Source organism: Pseudopipra pipra, unplaced genomic scaffold, assembly GCF_036250125.1.
Source record: "Pseudopipra pipra isolate bDixPip1 unplaced genomic scaffold, bDixPip1.hap1 HAP1_SCAFFOLD_264, whole genome shotgun sequence".
Taxonomy (NCBI): Eukaryota; Metazoa; Chordata; class Aves; order Passeriformes; family Pipridae; genus Pseudopipra; species Pseudopipra pipra.
In genome coordinates, this window is record NW_026990743.1 from 9068 (window position 1) to 10000 (window position 933).

Sequence of the window (933 nt, forward strand, 5' to 3'; positions counted from 1 at the left end):
TAACCCTAACCCTAACCCTAACCCTAACCCTAACCCTAACCCTAACCCTAACCCTAACCCTAACCCTAACCCTAACCCTAACCCTAACCCTAACCCTAACCCTAACCCTAACCCTAACCCTAACCCTAACCCTAACCCTAACCCTAACCCTAACCCTAACCCTAACCCTAACCCTAACCCTAACCCTAACCCTAACCCTAACCCTAACCCTAACCCTAACCCTAACCCTAACCCTAACCCTAACCCTAACCCTAACCCTAACCCTAACCCTAACCCTAACCCTAACCCTAACCCTAACCCTAACCCTAACCCTAACCCTAACCCTAACCCTAACCCTAACCCTAACCCTAACCCTAACCCTAACCCTAACCCTAACCCTAACCCTAACCCTAACCCTAACCCTAACCCTAACCCTAACCCTAACCCTAACCCTAACCCTAACCCTAACCCTAACCCTAACCCTAACCCTAACCCTAACCCTAACCCTAACCCTAACCCTAACCCTAACCCTAACCCTAACCCTAACCCTAACCCTAACCCTAACCCTAACCCTAACCCTAACCCTAACCCTAACCCTAACCCTAACCCTAACCCTAACCCTAACCCTAACCCTAACCCTAACCCTAACCCTAACCCTAACCCTAACCCTAACCCTAACCCTAACCCTAACCCTAACCCTAACCCTAACCCTAACCCTAACCCTAACCCTAACCCTAACCCTAACCCTAACCCTAACCCTAACCCTAACCCTAACCCTAACCCTAACCCTAACCCTAACCCTAACCCTAACCCTAACCCTAACCCTAACCCTAACCCTAACCCTAACCCTAACCCTAACCCTAACCCTAACCCTAACCCTAACCCTAACCCTAACCCTAACCCTAACCCTAACCCTAACCCTAACCCTAACCCTAACCCTAACCCTAACCCTAA